The sequence below is a fragment of the Stigmatopora nigra genome, unplaced genomic scaffold (assembly GCF_051989575.1).
Source record: "Stigmatopora nigra isolate UIUO_SnigA unplaced genomic scaffold, RoL_Snig_1.1 HiC_scaffold_85, whole genome shotgun sequence".
NCBI classification, from domain to species: Eukaryota; Metazoa; Chordata; class Actinopteri; order Syngnathiformes; family Syngnathidae; genus Stigmatopora; species Stigmatopora nigra.
The window spans coordinates 1-7,500 of record NW_027551657.1 but is presented as its reverse complement, the minus strand read 5'-3'; the positions used below and the strand labels follow the sequence as shown (position 1 = coordinate 7,500).

Genomic DNA, 7,500 nt, shown 5'->3' with positions numbered 1-7,500 from the left:
GAAAAGCGGCTTGACCGACCGCGCCAACAAGGGAAAAAGACAGGTGCCTAACTAGGAGGGCCGCGAGTAACAATCTAACGACCTCGGACCCGGATTTGGGTGGTTCAGGCCCGTGGGAAAAGCCTCAGAGCCGCTTCCTTGAGGAGCCGCGGGTGACTCACGGGTTACGTCATCGCTCTCTTCCGACCGGGACCACCGTTATTTCGCCAAAGCATCCTCCGCTGGGTTTTGCGGTGTCCTTCTGGGTAACGTTTATCCCATCGTTTCTCCAGCTGTGGCCCCGTTTTACTCGTGCCATCGTTCCTGATCTCGGTCAGGGCGGTAGGCGCACTGTGCACGTTGCTCCCGATACGATGCCTATCTAGGGGGGCACTTAGTAACAATCTAACGACCTCGGACCCGGATTTGGGTGGTTCAGGCCCGTGGGAAAAGCCTCAGAGCCGCTTCCTTGAGGAGCCGCGGGTGACTCACGGGTTACGTCATCGCTCTCTTCCGACCGGGACCACCGTTATTTCGCCAAAACTCTCCCCGCCGGGTGGTGCGGTGTCCTTCTGGGTAACGCTTTAATCCCATCGTTTCTCCAGCTGTGGCCCCGTTCTACTCGTGCCATCGTTCCTGATCTCGGTCGGGGCGATAGGCGCACTGTGCACGTAATCGGGCGACGAAATGAATGAGCGGCTTGAGCAACCGCCATCGGCATGACGTCTCAGGATATGTGGCCATGACAATCATTGGAAGGTGTTTGAACCGAGTACCAGAAAAAGCGGCCTGAGCAACCGCGTCAAAAGAGCGGCCTGAGCAACCGCGTCAAAAGAGCGGCCTGACAAACCGCAGCGGCCTGAGCAACCGCGTCAAAAGAGCGGCCTGACAAACCGCAGCGGCCTGAGCAACCGCATGAGAAGCGGCCTGACAAACCGCACGAGAAGCGGCCTGACAAACCGCAAAGCGGCCTGAGCAACCGCAATCGGCACGATGATGGAAGGATAAAAAGCGGCTTGGGCAACCGACTTTTGAGGCATGGATGGATGGCATGAAAAATGTATATTTTGGGGCGGCCTCCGGCGTGAAAATGGCAAACCTATAATGATGGCGGGGCTTTTTCCTACACCGCCGACGGCATGGATGGTTAACAAAAGGTAGCAAGCCCGCCAGCGGATCTGATTCCCATCCGCTAACGGCATACATGGCACGGCATGAATTGATGGTAAAAATCCTTATTAACCCCTGGCTGAATACGAATGAATCTGGTGTCAAAAGAAAGAACTCATCCAAGTGACGGGTCGCTGCTTGGGCAACAGCTTCGCCGTCGGAGAAATGAAATACACGGGTCGCTGCTTGGGCAACAGCTTCGCCGTTGTGGAAATGAAATGAGGTGTCGCTGCTTGGGCAACAGCTTCACCATTGGAGAAAATACGGGTCGCTGCTTGGGCAACAGCTTCGCCGTTGGATGAACTCAAAAATATGGTCACGGGGTCCGCTGCTGGGGCACAGCGGTCACCCCTAGGTACGGGTCGCTGCTTGGGCAACAGCGTCGCCGATGGAAGAAATTACGGGTCGCTGCTTGGGCAACAGCGTCGCCGTCGGAGAAATGAACTCTACGGGTCCGCTGCTGGGGCACAGCGGTCGCCGGTGGTGAAAAAAAAATGAAAGGAGTACGGGTCGCTGATGGGGCACAGCGTTCACCGTTACTCGAAATGAACTCGAAAGCCACGGGGTGCTGAAGAGGGCACAGCGCAAACCCCGATTGGCGACCGCGTGGGGACGGCTCGCGCGTCCGTGTTCCCGGCGATAACGGTGAGGTTTCTGGTGCGTGCGACCGGCGATTGACCGGAGGCTAAGGTACTGCGGGTGGTGGACCCCACTCGTCCAAGGCCCCTCCGCGTCAGGGCTGACCATCGTCACTGTCACTGCATCCGCTCCGGGGCTCGTGCGTGCGAGTGGGCGTTCTCGGTCAAAGAGGTATAGTGAAAGTGTGAGGGGCGGCTGTTCGAGCCGTGTACCGAACAACGGAGAGGTTTCTGGCGCGTGCGATCGGCGATTGGCCGGAGGCTAAGGTACTGCGGGTGGTGGACCCCACTCGTCCAAGGCCCCTCCGCGTCAGGGCTGACCATCGTCGCTGTCACTGCAACCGGACGGTCACGGTCCGTGCGGTCGTCTCGCTCTCTTAAAGAGCAGTGCGACAAGACGGGCCAGGGTATAGTGCTTGCAAAGCCGGGATAACGGTGAGGACATAGTGCGTGCGACCGGTGATTGGCCGGAGGCTAAGGTACTGCGGGTGGTAGACCCCACTCGTCCAAGGCCCCTCCGCGTCAGGACTGACCATCGTACTTTATCTGCATCCGCCTCGGTCGCGTGGGTGCGGCTTGGCACGTATGACCACGTCACGCTAAAGACAACGGGGGCAGTGGAACTGAACGTGCGCAGCATAACGAAAGCCGGGATAACGGTGAGGACATAGTGCGTGCGACCGGTGATTGGCCGGAGGCTAAGGTACTGCGGGTGGTAGACCCCACTCGTCCAAGGCCCCTCCGCGTCAGGACTGACCATCGTCACTTTATCTGCATCCGCCTCGGCCTAGTATGTAATGTGGCGGTCGTCTCGCCCGTGTCTTCTGTCGGCAGGGTATAGTCGTGTGGAGGGATGGCTCGTGCGAGCTCGTGGACTGAACAACGGAGAGGTTTCTGGCGCGTGCGATCGGCGATTGACCGGAGGCTAAGGTACTGCGGGTGGTAGACCCCACTCGTCCAAGGCCCCTCCGCGTCAGGGCTGACCATCGTGCTGTCACTGCAACCGGACGGTCCCCCGCGAGCGCGTTTCGTCTCGCTCTGGCCAATTGGAGAGCCGTGACAACAAGAGCGATGCGTCTGACTCATTCGAGGTCACGGATAACGGTGAGGACACGGTGCGTGCGACCGGTGATTGGCCGGAGGCTAAGGTACTGCGGGTGGTAGACCCCACTCGTCCAAGGCCCCTCCGCGTCAGGACTGACCATCGTCACTGTCTCTGCATCCGCCCGGCTGAGTTTGTTCAGCGGTCGTCTCGTTCACGTTCCACACAACCGCGCGTCGGTTTGGGATAGCTGGGTCGGCGAGACGCCGAGAGAAGAGAGTGCGTTCGAAACTGGATAACGGTGAGGACTGGTGCGTGCGACCGGTGATTGGCCGGAGGCTAAGGTACTGCGGGTGGTAGACCCCACTCGTCCAAGGCCCCTCCGCGTCAGGACTGACCATCGTCACCTTATCTGCATCCGCCCGGTGGGGATCTGCACCGTCGACCCAAGCATGAAAACCCTCGTGTCGGTTCGGGCGAGAAAAAAGAGTTCAAGGGAAAAAGGCAACGATTTCACCATTCGAGTTCATGTGGAGGACAAAAAGAGGACAAAATGGAAACGAAATGACCATGAGTTCATCGATGGAAATGAGGACAATACTGACGAATATGGAGAGTTCTAAAATTTTGCCAAATGACACCGATGGTTGACGAGAATCCCTAAGCCACGGGGTGGGATACAAACCTGAACTAAAGACCTGCCATAGTCCGGTTTTTTTCCCAAAAAGGGCGCATGTGGACGGAGGGCACACATGGAAACCTAACCACCAGCCGAGCCATTGCCGGAGGAAATATAACGAGATGCCAAATACCATAGCCTTTGGGACAAAGCCGATTCTTGGAGGACAACAAAAATGAGACATGGTACTTGGTGAAGCACCGGACATATGGAGCCACAGGGGCCAGAAAAGAGCCGATAGTACAGGGCAAGATGTGATGTGACGGTAACGGACATGTGTTAATGATGGTGGACATGTGTTACGAGATGAAATGCTTGGAAATCACGTAAAGAACCGATGCGTGAATGAAAATGAAAACAGATCATGTTGGGACCAGGTTGGGAACCCCTCCACAGTCTGCGACAAAAAAGCTTCCCGTGTGGGATTATTCCGGTAATAAGAAGGGAGTCAGGTGCCCGGTACCTGTACGCCACTATGAAGGCCTCTGGTGGTTGTACGCTGGTTTAAAGACTCGATTTACCCCCGCCTTGACAAATCGAGCGCCACAAAAAGTTGCGCCGTAAAAGGGCCCTGACTTTCCTTGTTGGTTCGGGTTGGCATCGCCGGGGCTTGTGAGATAAGTGCCTATTCTAGGGGGATGGAGTACACAATCTCTACGACCTCTTTGGTGCCTCTGGGTGGTTCAGGCCCGTGGGAAAAGCCTCAGAGCCGCTTCCTTGAGGAGCCGCGGGTGACTCACGGGTTACGTCATCGCCTGGAGGTGTCGGGAGTTCTTTGTTTTGTTTTGCGAAAAACCCCCGTCACGAGAAACTGTGCTTCTTCTCGGTTTGTTACGGTTGCACGCAGGTGCCGCCGGCCGTTCCCACAGTTTTCTCGTCGTGTCACCGGGCTGCTTGCGGCTATCGGTAGATGCACTGTGCACGTCTCCCTGCCACGAAAGGAAGGAGTGAAGGAAGGTTGGCAAATAACCGAATCGATCGCGTGACAAGGTACAGGGCGATCGCACGTATTGACGTGAGGCATAACGAGAGGGGGTTGGGCCTAGGGCCGGCCCCGGAGGTATCCGTCCCTGTCGATTCTCTCTCTGGGTTGACGCGCAAGAGCACGGGCATGGCAGTCCGCGCGTGCGTCCCCGGGCTAGTCTCCGGCAGCGGCGTTCCGCCTCTTAGGGTAGTCGGGCGCCGAATCCCTCCCTCTCGCCCGGACCGGACTTTCGAAGGCTCATGTAGATGGCACTTATAGACGTGTCGGGGCCCGAGAAACAATGGTCCCGCACCGCCGAGGCCGGAATGGTTACAGTTTACTGTAACCGCTATAGTCAACGTAAAGGGGTGCACGTTGCCCGTCTCTGATGCGATGAAGGTTCGGGAAGATCGATTCGATGGACGGTGGTCGAGCCCGGATCCATTACGGCGACCACCACGGACAAGGTACCCGGTTCCGCTTTTGCTCGTCTGGCGCGTGCCAACAAAACGGGGGTATATGGGTTGCCACCCGGCCCGGTCTTGTGCTACGCTCGGAGTGTTCTGGGGTTCGGGAGCCGTGGGAAAAGCCTCAGAGCCGCTTCCTTGAGGAGCCGCGGGTGACTCACGGTGCTACGTCACCGCATTCCTCCGAGGACAGTAGTTACGCCGGATCACCGGTCCCATTACCTGGCCTTCGGCGACATCTCAACGCTCACCCCTTGGGCCCCACTTTACCCAAGTCGGGATGAACCTAGGATGGGGGGAGCTCTTGATCGACCCTAGGCCCCACCGCCTAACTCAGCCAAATCAGGGGTGGATAAACCGTGCCCGCCTTGGGAGCAATAGACCTTCCGATGCTTTGCCAACTCAGGTGTTGCGATCTTGAAAGGTGTCTCCGGGCATCACTGCTCTACATGGGTGGCCGGGCAGCGGGGGGCTGACCCGGGCGGCCGCCTGGAGATGTCGGGAGGCACCTGTAGACAACTCTCAGCGGTGGATCACTCGGCTCGTGCGTCGATGAAGAACGCAGCTAGCTGCGAGAATTAATGTGAATTGCAGGACACATTGATCATCGACACTTTGAACGCAACTCGCGGCCCCGGGTCCCTCCCGGGGCCACGTCTGTCTGAGCGTCGCCTGACATTCAATCGGGCCCGACCGCGGCGGTGAGGGGCGGCACCGTTCCGCGGCGTGGCCCGCGACTGGGGATGCAAGATCGGGGAAAGTGTTATGCCAGCACGCACCCCGACCCCCTAAGTAAAGCCAGATACGGGGCTCGTCCATGCCCGTACAGAGAAGTGGTCGAGAGAGCGAGATTTCGGGGAACATGCATATGTGAGCGAGGCATGTCGTTGAGATCCACAAAGACCTCACAGTCCGCGGTCACGAGGCGGTCATTTGGATAGTAACCACCGACCCGTGAGTGTCCCTCCGCAAAATGGACTGGATCCGAGGCAAAAACAACACGGACCGAAGGCGCCGGCGCGTGGTGCGCGGACACCCGCGTCGGCAGGGCGATAACCGAAAAAAATGAAATAAAAGGATCTCCTCCCCGAATCTCAATCGATCGAACCGCGGCTTTTATGGTTCCGACCTCAGATCAGACGGGGCTACCCGCTGAATTTAAGCATATTACTAAGCGGAGGAAAAGAAACTAACTAGGATTCCCCTAGTAGCGGCGAGCGAAGCGGGAAAAGCCCAGCGCTGAATCCGCTGCCCCTGGCAGGCAGTGGAAATGTGGCGTAAGAAAGGTACCACTCACTTTGCGCCCCGAAGGGCCTGAGTCCTTCTGATGGAGGCTCAATCCCGTGGACGGTGTGAGGCCGGTAGCGGTTCACGGGTCGCCCGAGATGGTACCTTTCCGGAGTCGGGTTGTTTGTGAATGCAGCCCAAAGCAGGTGGTAAACTCCATCTAAGGCTAAATACAGGCACGAGACCGATAGTCAACAAGTACCGTAAGGGAAAGTTGAAAAGAACTTTGAAGAGAGAGTTCAACAGGGCGTGAAACCGCTGAGAGGTAAACGGATGGGGACCACGCAGTCCGTGTGGGGGATTCAACCCGGCGGTGGCCAGGTGTACGACGTAGTCCGGCGGTCCTCGCGGTGGATCTTCCCGGCGGTTTTGGTTCGGGCGTTCCCCCGGGTTCGTCCGCTCCTTCCGTCGAGGCGGACCATCGCCCCCGGTCAAGTAGGCGTCGCCCGCCGGGCGCATTTCCCCCGCACGGTGCACCGCGACCGGCTCAGGTTCGGCCGGGAGGGTTGCTGGCGACGATGGCGTAAGGAGCGCGGCTCGGGCACCATGGGGTTACCTCGGTCGTGAGGCCGGGGGCCTCCCGCGTCGCACCGTACGTCCTAGAGCGTCACGCCCTCACGTCGCCGTTCGTCGTGTCGAACGAAATATCTCGCTACACCCTCCTTTGAGAAGCACAGGGCCTCCGGGCCGTGAGACGATGAGAGGACGGGGCCCCTCGCCCCCGGTGCGGCCGCCGACCCATGGGGCGTCACTGTGCTCAGTGCGTCCCCGGCGCGCCGTGTCGTCAGGGTGGGGATCGGCCCACGGGAAACACGGGTGTACGGGGTCAGCGGTGATGTTGGCTGCCCAACCGACCCGTCTTGAAACACGGACCAAGGAGTCCAACGCACGCGCGAGTCAATGGGTCCGTCACGGAGTTGACTAAACCCCATGGCGCACTGAGAGGAAAAGAGGCCGGCGCAGCCGGCCGCGGTGGGATCCCGGCTCTGAACCAAGTCACCGGGCGCACCACCAGCCCGTCTCGCCCGCAGCGTCGGGGAGGTGGAGCTTGAGCGCGTGCGTTGGGACCCGAAAGATGGTGAACTATGCCTGGGCAGGGCGAAGCCAGAGGAAACTCTGGTGGAGGCCCGCAGCGGTCCTGACGTGCAAATCGGTCGTCCGACCTGGGTATAGGGGCGAAAGACTAATCGAACCATCTAGTAGCTGGTTCCTTCCGAAGTTTCCCTCAGGATAGCTGGCACTCGAGCTTACGGATACGCAGTTTTATCCGGTAA

At 58.9% G+C, this 7,500-nt stretch overlaps 1 non-coding gene and 1 pseudogene across 1 annotated transcript; both read left to right on the top strand.

Moving 5' to 3' along the window:
- Nucleotides 1–5,456: 5,456 nt before the first annotated feature.
- Nucleotides 5,457–5,610, top strand: LOC144193125 (5.8S ribosomal RNA). The gene has a single exon (XR_013325619.1). It is a non-coding gene; the product is annotated as a 5.8S ribosomal RNA (ribosomal RNA).
- Nucleotides 5,611–6,064: 454 nt separating this feature from the next.
- LOC144193129 (28S ribosomal RNA) lies at nucleotides 6,065–7,500 on the top strand (annotated as a pseudogene; the record flags this gene model as incomplete).